The sequence below is a fragment of the Pantherophis guttatus genome, chromosome 5 (genome assembly GCF_059756535.1).
Source record: "Pantherophis guttatus breed Tessera chromosome 5, ASM5975653v1, whole genome shotgun sequence".
In the NCBI taxonomy this organism is placed as follows: domain Eukaryota; kingdom Metazoa; phylum Chordata; class Lepidosauria; order Squamata; family Colubridae; genus Pantherophis; species Pantherophis guttatus.
This window is the reverse complement of record NC_142067.1, coordinates 81464694-81477893: the sequence shown is the minus strand read 5'-3', so window position 1 is coordinate 81477893 and position 13200 is coordinate 81464694. Positions and strand designations below refer to the sequence as shown.

Genomic DNA, 13200 nt, shown 5'->3' with positions numbered 1-13200 from the left:
AAGTCAGCTTATTGCCCCCACAAACTGGGTCCTCATTTCACCTACCTTAGAAAGGATGGAAGACTGAGTCAACCTTGAGCCTTGGAGAGATTCGAACCAGCAGTAATTGCAGGCAGCTGTGTTAATAACAGGGTGCTTAGACCACTGTACCATCAAGGCTGTTGTACTAGAAATGTTACTGCTACAGTATCTTTATCTCAATAGACTATACCAGTGATGGTGAACCTTTTTGGTACTGAGTGCCCAAACTGAAACATGTGTGAAACATGCCAGAGTGCCTGAAATCCACACCAACTGGCTGGCGTGCATGCCTGTTTTTTGTCTGTTTTCAGGCCATTTCTAGGCCATTTTTGGGGGCAAAAACAGCCCCAAAAATGGCCTGAAAATGCCCCCAAAAACAGCCTGAAAATGCCCTGAAAAACACTGAAAATGGCCTGAAAACAGCCAAAAAACAGGCCATTTTCAGGCAGTTTTTGGGGCCATTTTCCAGCACTCCGGCACCTGCGAAGACCAGCTGGCTGGCACACATTGGAACCCGGAAGAGCAGCTGACGACAGTGCACGTGCCCAGAGAGGGCTCTGCGTGCTATCTCTAGTACGTGGGCCATAGGTTCGCCATTTATTTATTTATTTATTGAATTTCTATACCGCCCTTCTCCCGAAGGACTCAGGCGGTGAACAGATTAAGATTTCATATACATATAATAATAATAATAATAATTATATATATATATATATATATATACACACACAGTAAATAATAAATTGAGTCAATTTGGTGTATCTGCTAAGATCTTGGCATAGAATTTAGATGTTTATGCTAGCCCTGCTTGTTGAAACGTCTTCAGGGCACGTCGGAAAGTGCGAAGATCTGGGATTATTCGTATTCCAGGGGGTATTTTGTTTATGCTAGCCCTGCTTGTTGAAACGTCTTCAGGGCACGTCGGAAAGTGCGAAGATCTGGGATTATTCGTATTCCAGGGGGTATTTTGTTTATGCTAGCCCTGCTTGTTGAAACGTCTTCAGGGCACGTCGGAAAGTGCGAAGATCTGGGATTATTCGTATTCCAGGGGGTATTTTGTTCCAAAGAGTAGGTGCCCCCACAGAGAAGACTCTCTCCCTTGGAACGACTAGACAACATTGTTTTAATGATGGTACTATGAGTAGGCCTACTCTGTGAGAGCGTATTGGTTGGTGGGAGGTTATCGGTTGTAGCAGGTGGTCTCGTAAGTACTCAGGTCCTAAGCCATGGAGCACTTTAAAGGTAAGAACCAACACCTTGAAGCACACTCGGAAGACCACCGGAAGCCAGTGCAGCTCACGTAGAAGAGGTGTTACATGTGAGCGCCATGTTGCTCCCATAATTACTTGCGCGGCCGCATTCTGGACCAGTTGGAGCTTTTGGGTGCACTTCAAGGGGAGCCCCATGTAGAGAGCATTGCAGTAGTCAAGTCGGGAAATGATGAGGGCTTGAGTGACTGTGCGTAATGAGTCCCAGTCTAGAAAGAGACACAATTGGCGAATCAGGCGAACCTGATAGAAAGCTCCTCTGGCCACGGCTGTTATATAATCTTCTAAAGACAGTCGTGCATCCAGGAGGATGCCTAAATTGCGAGCTTTCTCTGTGGGGGTCAATAACTCATTGCCAATAGTTAGTGATGGTACTAACTAGCTGTACCGGGATGCCGGCAACCACAGCCACTCAGTCTTGGAAGGGTTGAGTCGAAGCCTGTTTCTCCCCATCCAGACCCGTACGGCCTCAAGGCACCGGGACATCACTTCAAGGGCATCATTGGGGTGGTTTGTGGTGGAGATGTACAGCTGAGTGTCATCAGCGTACAGATGACATTGCACCCCAAAACCACGGATGATCTCCCCCAACGGCTTCACATAAATGTTGAACAGGAGAGGCGAGAGGACCGACCCCTGTGGCACCCCGCAAGTGGTTGATCTCTGTCCACCTGTCAACACTGACTGCGACCTGTCAGAGGTAGGACGAGAACCACCGTAATACGGTGCCTCCCACTCCCAGCCCCTCCAACCGGTGCAGCATGATACCATGATCAATGGTATCAAAAGCCGCTGAGAGATCTAATAGGACTAGGATAGAGGAACATCCCCTATCCCGAGCCCTCCAGAGATCATCAACCAACGCGACCAATGCTGTTTCTGTGCTGTATCCAGGCCTGAAGCCAGACTGGAACAAGTCTAGATAGACAGCTTCATCCAGGTACTGTGGGAGCTGTCGTGCCACCACACTTTCGACAACCTTCGCTAAAAAGCGAAGGTTGGAGACTGGACGGTAGTTTGCTAAAACAGCCGGATCCAGAGAGGGCTTCTTAAGGAGGGGTCTCACCGCCGCCTCTTTCAAGGCGGGAGGTAAGAATCCCTCGCTCAGAGAAACGTTAATAATTCTCTGGAGCCAGCTACGTGTAACCTCCCGGGTAGCCAGCACTAGCCAGGAAGGGCATGGGTCCAATAAACATGTGGTCACATTCAACTTTCCCAGGAAACTTTCAGGTTTCCTAACCTGTCCACATCCTCAGGAGTCACGGTATCAAACTCATCCCAGATAATGTTCTCAAGATCTGCCCTCGTCATTTCATCCGAATTAACCCAGTTAGAGTCCAAGCCTTCCCGAATCTGAGCGATTTTATCGTGCAGATATTGTGCAAAATCCCCAGCTCGTCCTAGCAGAGGGTCTTCCCAGGCTCTCAGCTGGAGTAGAGAGCGGGTAACCCTAAACAAGGTGGCTGGGCAATTATCTGCCAATGCAATAAGAGTGGAAAAATAGTTACATTTTGCCGCTTTTATCGCCACTAAGTAGGTCTTAATATAAGATCTCACTAGTGTTCAGTCGGATTCGGAACGGCTGGTCCTCCAACTGCTCTCTAGGTGTCTTTTCCGGCGTTTCATCCCCCTCAGCTCATCAGAGAACCAAGGAGCTGGGTAGGTTCGACGCCGGGTCAGAGGCCGCAAAGGCACGACCCGGTCTAAAGCACCAGCGGCCATCCTATCCCAGGACGCTACTAGGTCTTCAGCCGAGTCATGAGCCAAGGTCTCAGGAAATGGCCCAAGCTCCATCCGGAACCTATCAGGATCCATCAGGCGCCTGGGGTGGAACCATTTAATTGATTCCGCCTCCCTGTGGTGGGTTGTAGTGGTCAGAAGGTCAAGCTTAAGGAGAGAATGGTCTGACCATGATAAGGGTTCGATGACTATATCCCCTATATCTAAACCATTCAGCCACTGGTCAGAGATAAAGATCAAATCCAGAGTGTGTCCCCCCGTGTGAGTAGGGCCATGAACTAATTGGGTCAGGTCCATGGCCGTCATGGAAGCCATAAACTCCCGAGCCCCTTCAGACGTTTCACCAATGGATGGCAGGTTGAAATCTCCCATAACCAGTAGCTTAGGAGTCTCAACCGCCACCTCAGCTATTACATTGAGGAGCTCAGGCAGGGCTGCTGATACGTGGCAGGGAGCCAGGTACGCAATCAACAGGCCCATCTGTAACCCATAACCCCACTTCACGAGGGACTCACATCCGGTTGTCTGAGGGACAGTGACTTCCCTAGGGTCAAGACCTTCCTTTATAATGACCGCCACACCTCCACCCCTGCCCCGAGTCCTTGGCTGATGGAATGCGCGGAAACCTGGTGGGCATATTTCTACGAGGGGGACCCCCCCTTCATTGCCCAACCAGGTCTCTGTAATACCTGCCAGGTCCGCCATCACGGGGCTATACTATGATTTTTTTAAAAATTCCACCTGAAAAAACTATATGATGTTAATATCACCATGGCCCATTATGTGACATTTTCTAAATGTCACTGTAGTTTGCAGGCTTTGTGTTTTTCTGCTGTATTTTCATATCTAACAAAATAGACCTATTAAGTACATAGTATATACATGGAGTATATGGGTCTTTAAATGAAGACTGTTTTTATCTTTTTTTGCTGACCCATTTGATTGTAATAAATGATATTTATAGATTTAAAGCCTGAAATTCAATTTTCCAGAGTAATCATGCAGAATTTAATACAATTTGAATATAAATTGCATGGATTATAATAATAATGTTCTTTTAATATATTTTTTAAAATAAAATGTTATCAAAAACAAAAGGACAATTCTGAGCATTTGGCTTCTTTTTCTTGTGCTATGTTCAGCAGTGCAGTGAGGTAATAGATTCATAAAGATGCAATGTGCCTAGGGATGATCAGGGCATCAGACAAAAGGTTGCCCACCTTCCAGCCTCAATTTCTCAGGAACAGACATGACATTTCAACTGTATATAATTTTGTTTATAACAAAATACCATGTACTACCGGGGTCATTTTTACACACATTATGTAGTCTTATATATGCTATTTGGATCACTCTTTATGTGCTTCATAATATAATGTCATGTGCCATCACCATGACATTAGCTGCTAAGCACAATAAATATAACTCTTCTGAAGCTGGTACTGATTGTAGGAGCTGTCGCAGATTGTTCCAGCATATTCTGAGATTTCAAACATCAGTTTAGGAGGATTTTTACGTACACAGCTGGAAAAATAATAAACTGATGAACTAATCCATATCTGGACTGTTAAATGAGACTCATTAATTTATAGATATGATTTGCACATGGAACCAGACATTCAGACATTTTCTGAAAAGTACCATATATAATCACATTAGAAGAACGGTTGCCAAAAAAACAAAAAACAGGCTTTAATACTGTAAAATACTTTAATACTGTTTAACACTGTACTACCAAGGAGCCTTGGTAGTACAGTGGTTTAAAGCACCCTGTTATTAAGACCAGCTGCCTGCAATTACTGCAGGTTCGAATCTCGCCAGGCTCAAGGTTGACTCAACCTTCCATCCTTTCTAAGGTAGGTAAATTGAGGACCCAGTTGTGGGGGCAATAAGCTGACTTTGTATAAATATACAAAAGGATGAAGGCTATTGCTTAGCACATTGTAAGCCACCCTGAGTCTCCGGAGAAGGGCGACATATAAATCAAATTAAAAAAAATAAATAATACAAAGCAGTACAGATTTAAAATAGTATATTTCTTTTATGTACATTGATTCAGAAGTCACATTAGACTTATAGTACTCTTTAAAAAAATGCATAGGACTATACCTTAGACAAAAGTGCGACATCACCATTGAAGTTACCTTATTTTGAATCCACTCATGAAGCCATGTGTCTTTCTTTTCATATTGTCTTTTGTTACAACTCTTGACTTTCTAACATGATTTATAATGAATTGTATAGTTTTTGGTGCTGCTCAGTTTTCAGTTGATAGTAGTTCCAAAAATATTTCAAAAAATGTTATAAAATGCACCTTGATTATTAACATATATCACAAAACTGTTCCATTTATCTGAAAGCTTTAGAAGAGATCTACAAAACTGAACAATGAATAAAGGGTGTTTGGATAAAAGAGAAAGCTTTCTCTCTAGGATTATCTAATAAAGACATAATTAACAGGAATGATACAATTGTTAAATAATGTGGATTTAAGGAAAAATATTATTACTTTCAGCATGTAGTTTAAATTAGAAATGAGAAATGTTTGACCTCCAGAAATTCTACCAGCCATATCAATATCGTCAACAAAAGGAATAGTGTTAAAGTTTATACTGTTCTATAAAGTTTCTGTAAGGGTGGTCCACAAGTAAATCTTTATAGGAGTGTAGCCAGTTATATTGAAACTACTTTCAGAAACCTTTACTTTTTATGTTCCTTGAGATTCTTCAAATCAATTGATTATGAATTGACTGTGGGTTATAAAATTAAATTACATCTAAATTCTGTTGCTGAATAACTGCTTATGACAGAAATGTACAATAGTGCTTAAAATGTGTTTTCCTATTTGGTACATTTCACTTATAGCACTAATTGATATCATAAATTCTATACTAATTATTACCTAAGCCAAGGACTGCTAGAAGTGCCTGGTTACATACAGGCATGGGCATCCACTTATGAAAAAGAATAGTTTTCTATTAAATTTTCCCAGCAGTTTACAACAGTATCTTTTTAAAAAGGTGAGACAAGAAAAAATATTAGAAAGTTATGTTGAAATAATCCATGGAGCAAATAACATGTGTACCCACAATATGAGCACACAAATAAATGCAGTTTAGATGTTTGTACCAGAAGTTGTGACATAATCACATTATCTGCATCAAGACATACATTTTGTCACTTTAGTATCATTGCTGAAAACTTTCCATGTGCTTTAGAAAGGGAAAGAGAGGTAAACCAGAAGAATTAGAATGCTGATTAGCCATCCCAACATTACCTGAACAAAATGGATCAATTCCATAAATCATTATATTAACAAAGTTTGCTTCCTCTAGAGCAGTGTTGGCGAACCTTTTCGGCACGGGGGCATGCAGGTGTGCATGTGCTGGAAACCGGAAGAGCAGCCATCCGGTGCTTATGTGCACACTGGGAAGATGATCTTCCGGCACGCACATGCGCACCAACCACCTGGTCTTCTGGCTTCTGGCGCATAGACACACAAACACCAGCTGGCCAGTGCGCATGTGGATGCAGGAAAGCAGAACATCATCTTCCCGGTGGGTGTATGCGCACCGGGCAGCTACTCTTCTGGTTTCCAGGCTCCCGTGCGCTGGCCGGCTGGCTGGCATGCCGGAACCCAGAACAGCAGCCACCTGGTGCACATGCATGCGTTGGGAAGATGATCTTCCGGCTTCTGGCACACATGTATACATAAAGACCAGCTGGCTGGTGCACATGCACGAGCAGAAAACTGGAACATCATCTTCCTGGTGGGTGCATGTGCACCAGGCAGCTGCTCTTCCGATTTCTGGGCTCCCACATGCGTGAAGACTAGCTGGCCAGTACGCCAGAACCCGGAAGAGCAACGGGTGATGGCTCGCATGTCCAGAGAGATGGCTTTGCGTGCCATTTCCGGCACACGTGCCATAGATTCGCCATCACAGCTCTAGTCTCAGTTAAATTAACTTTTTCTTACTGTTTAGTAAACACTTTAAATAAGCAAACTTGCCCACAGCATAGGAATTTATGAAGAAATCTAGAGCAATATTCTCCTCATGCTAGATTGTTTCCAATTGTCATAAACAGAACAGTGTCACATGCCTTGGAATTCAATTCCCATTATTATATCCTTGGTTACCTCTTTGTTGATGATGCAGTCTGCTATTCAAGTGTTTCCCAAAACATTGTATTGTGCTATAAATATTAGGAAAAGCATTTTCGTCTTCGGTTTATTAAAACAAAAAAACTTCCTACAGATGGCTTTTCTATTAGTTGAATGATGGCTATCAGCCACTCATTTATCTTCTGGACTGCATTGCAGCCTAAGCTCTCTAGCTTTTGACTCTTTTCAGACTTCCTAAGATGTCTTTCCTGTCCTTAAATTCCTTATATGAGTTTAGATTTATAACTTTCCACTTTATTAATAAAAGCAACAGAAATATTGCATATCCTTGTGAACAATTTATGTTCAACTTACATTGAACATACAACTTAAACGTACAGCTTAAGTCATGTGAAAGTACCATTTATGGTCTTTGCTACAGATCATCCACTTTTTAATAATTTTTACGTGATAAAATTAATATACTTCAACATTTTTGCAGTTGTTAAACATGTTGTGCATGTTTACATTCCTAATTATTTTTACAAATTATTAAGTACTGTTGAAAGAAATATCCATCTGGTTCAGGTCCAATCTGGGACAAAGACACTGGAAACATGGAGGTTGATTGGAAAGATGGTTTAATGATGAATAGAACCACCAAGCACATGGTTCTGGGTAGCTGACCACATGGAGTTGAGAGTGGGTGGCTTTTATACCTTCTCTTGGGCTTTGCACTTGAACTTCCTGTTCCTGTGTAAGAACATGTATTCTGTTGGCTGTTATAGGGGTCATAGCTGGCTATGTAGGTTGTCTGAGCTAAGTTTGGTTGTGCAAGCACACACCTTTTATTTCATTCATCAGTGGCAGGTTGGGTGTGCGCTTGCGCAGCCAATGCGTGGAACAGGGCGGCAATGGTGGCGGCACATTCAAGAAGGAGAGCGGCTCTGGTAACTTTCGGGCGCTTGCCTTCCCTGGCAGCCAGCCGCGGGAGAAAGGTAAGGACATGCCGCGTGGCGAAGGGACAGCTGGCGGAAGCTCCAGGGCAAGGCTGGTGTCGGGGAATGGTTCATTCCCTGACCCGATTGAGGCAGGTGGTGAGCAGGCGGTGGCTCTGGGGCAAGGCCAGAGTCAGGGAATGGTGCATTCCCTGACCCGGTTGAAGCGGTCAGCAGCTCCAAGGCCCCGGGGAATAGCGCATCCCTGGGCCACCCCCGACCCAAAGCGAAGGGAAAGCGGGTGGCAAGCAGGTGGCAGAATAGAAATTTAAAAAGTTTTCCTACTGGGTTGTGTGGACATGGCTTGGTGTGGGGGAGTCTTGTGACTGAGTGGACATGGCTGTGAATGACATCAAGTTGGCCATGCCACTCAGTCACAGGGCACACCCCCCCCCACCAAGCCACACCCACAGAACCCGTAGGCAAAATTTTTAGATTTCACCCCTGGTCTAGAGTCCTAAAAATAAGTCAGTAAGTGTAATTACAATGATTCATCCTACTAAAACAGAATTTACACTAACTTTAGTTTATAAATTATCTTGGGTTATATTTTCAAGACATTAAGGAAAGTAGCAAACATCCCACCGCTGAGATGGTTTGACATTGTTTTGGTAGTACAACACATCATGGAATGATTAGAGGTTGATGAAATTAGATAGCACTGGCAACTTATCCTAGTGATTTTTAAGGCAACAAATCCTTCGCTCACATATATGGGCCATTCCAAATAAAATATACGACCTCTGGGTACCCCTACGGTGACCATCTCCAACTTTATAGCCATTTCTCTTTATTCTGCTCCGCGGTCGTTCCCCTTTTTTTCCTGGGTTCTTTTTCTCTCCGTCCACTCGGTCCCTTCTCAGAACACCAGCAAAAACACACAATCCCGCCTTCCTCTTCCTCCCTGGATCAACGCCACTTTTCGTCGCTCAACTGTCTCTCGGAGATGTATTTGCCTGGGAGAGGACGGGAAAGGGCCCCTGCGCGCCTACTGCCTGCGCGCGCCGCGCAGAGGTCGGTGGCGCGTGCCAGCTCCCGCTCTAGCCTTCGCCTCTCCCGCCGGTGGCAGGCATGCGCCCTAGCAACCCACCACCAATTTGGAGGCGGGCACGCGCGCCTAGGTTCTTACTGCCCTGCCCCGCCTCTCTTCCCGCCCCAGAGGAGTGAGAGAAAGACTGAGGGAAGTCAGGGCTGCTCAGACGTCAGACCGCAGCGGCGGCGACAACAGCAAGAGGAGAAGAAGGAGGAGAGGAAGACGGCAGGGGTGGGCAAAGCAGGACGGGGAAGGACGCCTGGTAGCGGACGTATATTGGTTCCTCCTTGCCAACCCGGAACCGCTGGCAGAGCTTGACAGATACGTACGCTGCTAGGACACGGACGGAAGGAAGGGAGGAGGTCCGTCATCTGCTCCAGCTGCAAGAGGGGAGAGAAGGCAGCAGCTACTGCTGCTGCTGCTGCTCTGCTAGCGAGGCTGCCCGGTCCACTGAAACAGCTAAAACCCCAGGCGAAGAAGCAGAGGTAAGGAGCTTTGAGATCGGAAACAAATGGGGGACAAACTCCGGAGCTACAAAAGAGAACTGGGAGATATGTCGCCGCCTCTGCCTCTGCTGCCGCCGCTGTTTTCCTTCCTTTCCCAACGCCTCCCCCTGCCGCCGCTGTGCGCCGGGAAGGGAGGAGAGCTGAAGGTTAAGTCAGGCGGAGCAGGCGCTGGTTTGCCTGCTGCGAGGCCAGGGAGTAATTTGGTGCTGAACTGGGTAGACCCTGCAGGGCGGAGTGGTGGGCTGCCCGTGGGTGACAGGTTGCTGAAGCTCAGGGCGGAATGAACATTCCAGCTCCGAGCCAGATATGTCTGTCTCCTCTTCAGAGGATGCTCACTAGAGACCCGGGAGATGAGAAGGCAAAACTGTTGTGCATTTGTGTGGGGTTGGATGAAACCATGGTGGACGAAGGCCTTGCCCACTGTAATTCAAACTCATCTTCATCCGATTGGTCTGGGAGGAGGAGGCTAAAATTGTTGTGAAGCATCCATTTTGCATATGATGGGTCTGGGTGCCCTGAAGGAGGGCAAACTATGTAATTTTCAGAGGGATGCTTTGGAAACCTCCAACTAACTGCCTGTTCTCTAAAGAGTCTTCCTTTGGCAGACATTGCTGTGAAGTTGTATTTTTGTCAAATTATTTGGAGAAGGAAAGGGGGTAAACCTAGTTTGTCTTTCACAGAATCTGACTTTTGATGTAGTCCCAAATTAGATCTGAAGTATCTACATACGTTTTCCAAGAATGGCTCTTCTATGTGACAAACAGCATAGAATGAGGAAAGAAAAGAAATCTAAGGTGTAACTTTAAAATATGACCATTATATAGCTTTTACTGAAACACTGTATCTAATAAACTACGTTATGGTACATAATTATATTGTATGTTTCTATGATTATGCTTTTATGGTAAAAAGTTGAACCCGTGAATTTGGATCTACTTGTGTTTGCCCTCCCCCCCTCCCCAAATGAATGTCTTTAATAAAATAATGGCTATTGTTTCTCTCTCTGCACTGAAAGAGGCCTGGATATTTAGTGAAATGAAATCTGATTGCATTTGCTGTTTAGGGTTAGAAATGTTGCTAAACAGCTGCTGCTTTGTGTTTCAATTGCTGAGGTCCCAGGAGTGGGTTTTGGACAGGCATGGTTTGTAAACAATGAAGTCAGGGAGACAGGGGTCAAGTGTAGATTTATGGGTCCATAGATCTCCTGCTAAATTTTGTAAAATAATCATTTGAAAAGATAGTAGAATATCACAGAAATGTATTTTTAACATCTAACATTTTACCATTAGTAACATTTCCTTTGAATTTGAATTCATAGTTTTTCAGAATAAAAATTACTTTAATTTCACCTCTGGTTCATTTGTTTGTTTTGGACAAAGTAATTGTACATTTTTGTTTTCTTATATTCATGGATTTAATGTTCTTTATTTTGATTATTGAAGCATATGTAAACACAAGAAAATATTTTTAATAATATACTACTTTGCGTAATAAATATTGCTGAAAAATAAACATTGCATTTATCACATTTTAGTTAGTCTTTTTTAAAACTGTATTATGTTCTTTTATTTCTAATGGTATGCATTTGCTTTTTTAAAAAATTAATTGCTTTTAAGAAAAAATATTTTAGGAATATCTTGTACTAACCTTTTTCCTGCTATATTATATTTTCTTTTTGAAACATTTTAAAATAAGAATAGTACTTAGCACTAGATAGACTTATTTTAAAATCTTTCAAAAAGAGAACATAATAGGACCCATATGTTCCCATTTTTAGCACATCTTGCTTGCTATTTTTGTTCACAAAAGTATATTTGGTTTGTTTGGTTTTCCATATTATATATTCAGGTATGGAGATAAGAGTTCTTTATCTGTAAAATAGAATATTGGAGATGAGCACAGGAAGATCTACTGGATCCAATAGAGCCTGACAAGTGTTTATATAATAAAAATATGTTTTATCAGACTTGTGATAGTCTGGAGGAAACAGCGAACTTAGTGTTTAATATCTGTACTAGAGATCTACAGTCAATGATCTCACTGAATTGGCCCCTTAAGACCAAATTAAAAAATGTAAATATAAGAGAGTCAGAAGTTGAAGTTGTGGTCTTCAACCCTTCATAACAATGAAAATGTGTCAAAAAATCTGGGGTATTTCTATTGCAAAAAATAGCTAATTGAAGAATAGAGAGGCCAATAGAAATTAAGTAAGAATACATATCATTGTCTCTTCCAGAGAAGGAGAAATGCAAAGGATTTCACTTACACTTGAATCTTGAAAATAGTTGCAGCTTATATGCAATAGCATATTCTATTATCAAGGAAGAAAACAATTATGTTAAAATTCTTACAATGCCAATAAAGAATAGGGCAGCTCAAGAATAAATTATATTAGATGAGGATGACCAGGAATTTCATTTGCCTTGAGTGAAATCAAAGTGCTTCCACTTCTAAGCATGCAATAAGTACCCAAGACTAGATAAGAATTACCACAATAAAAAATATCCTTGGAACTGGACAATTAATGTTTGGTTACAAGGATAGCCATACAGTTTTGGAAAATGACTTCAAGTTTCTCTGTGAATCAAGGCTATGCCCAAGAAATAATGGAATAAAGAAAACGAGGCATGCCCTGAATTATGAGCAACTGCTTGATTGTTAACTTGACGCAGTGGTGGGTAGTGGCGGCGGTGGGAGGCTCCGCCCACCTGCCTGGACGCGTACACGCAAGCACATACGTGCCCACGAGCAAACATGTAGCGACAGGTTTTGAAAGCCGCTCCTAACTTGACCGTTGTGTAGAAACACAGCCTAGTCAGTGCAAAAAAGGCTACTGTTATTCTTATGGCTGTCCTGCCACCATATACCCTGTTAGAAAGGTGATAACTTTTCAAATTTTCCACTTCATAGCTCTGAATCGGCCAATCTAAGGTTTTTATGTCTGTTTATTAGCAGTGTGGCTGCTCTGAATCAGTTACACATGATAAAATGCTATTTTGGGAAGTCCCTATTAGATTATAATTAGAAGGCATCAATCTTAATGCATGGAGATAAGAGATGAACAATCAAAACATTGTATTCCTAATGTCACTAACTTTATCAGCTGGAACTACTACTTTTCAGAAGAAGAAACTGACAACATTAAAACTTTGAGTCTAAGTTTCTGAGGAATGTAATTAATATAAGGAATGTAATTAATGTAATCAAGTATTCAGCATCAAAATGCAGAAATCCATCTTATCTGAGTTCTTTAATACCAAAAATGCCCATAATCTATGGGAGTTGGTGATATTTTATTATTTAGTTATTTATTATTAATTATTATTATTAATTTAATTTGTATATCGCCCTTCTCCCAAGGGGACTCAGGGCGGTGAACAGCCAAAATTAAAATACATACAATACAAAAGTTAAGATAATTAAAAAAGATTAAATCAATCGGCCTCCCATTTTAAAACCCCAAGTCTATAAAATTTAAAAAATCCCATTAAAAACCCTTTAGGCTAGGCCGGCTTGCTGGAATAAATAAGTC

General features: G+C 42.6%; 2 protein-coding genes across 5 annotated transcripts in view; one reads left to right on the top strand and one right to left on the bottom strand.

Annotated features, from left to right (window-relative positions):
- Window positions 1-13200, bottom strand: part of SCML2 (Scm polycomb group protein like 2) — a 288235-nt gene that overhangs the window by 125712 nt on the left and 149323 nt on the right. The window lies entirely within an intron of this gene.
- The window catches only part of RAI2 (retinoic acid induced 2), a 102707-nt gene continuing 98724 nt past the window's right edge, over window positions 9218-13200 (top strand). For 2 of the 4 annotated variants that reach the window (XM_087871404.1, XM_087871407.1), the window contains exon 1: window positions 9292-9647. The gene's annotated coding sequence lies outside the window, so the exon portion shown is untranslated. Of the gene's footprint in view, window positions 9648-13200 lie in introns of all 4 variants that reach the window. The other 2 variants (XM_087871405.1, XM_087871408.1) reach the window with 2 other exon arrangements.